The 202-nt window shown below is 43.1% G+C and overlaps 1 protein-coding gene across 2 annotated transcripts in view; it reads right to left on the bottom strand.

The window, feature by feature from the left end:
* Window positions 1-202, bottom strand: part of ubl7b (ubiquitin-like 7b (bone marrow stromal cell-derived)) — a 4,827-nt gene extending 4,625 nt beyond the window's left edge. For both annotated transcript variants that reach the window (XM_052530807.1, XM_052530808.1), the window contains exon 1: window positions 95-202. The gene's annotated coding sequence lies outside the window, so the exon portion shown is untranslated. The remainder of the gene's footprint in view (window positions 1-94) is intronic.

Below are 202 nucleotides of genomic sequence, written 5' to 3'. Positions count from 1 at the left end.
AGACAGCACGAGATTCAGATCAACACCGATCACTTGTTGATTCATTTCTCATCACAGTCACATGTAATTCAACACAAAAGGACTAATTTCTCACCAGTTTAATCAAGATCTGTTCACACTGAAGCAGAAAGAATCAGCGCTCTGTCAACAACCGGTGCACGGACGTGACGTCACGCTGCGTCCGACAGAAAATAAAAGTCTT

Source organism: Carassius gibelio, chromosome A18 (assembly GCF_023724105.1).
Source record: "Carassius gibelio isolate Cgi1373 ecotype wild population from Czech Republic chromosome A18, carGib1.2-hapl.c, whole genome shotgun sequence".
NCBI lineage: Eukaryota > Metazoa > Chordata > Actinopteri > Cypriniformes > Cyprinidae > Carassius > Carassius gibelio.
This window is presented reverse-complemented; position numbering and strand designations above follow the sequence as displayed.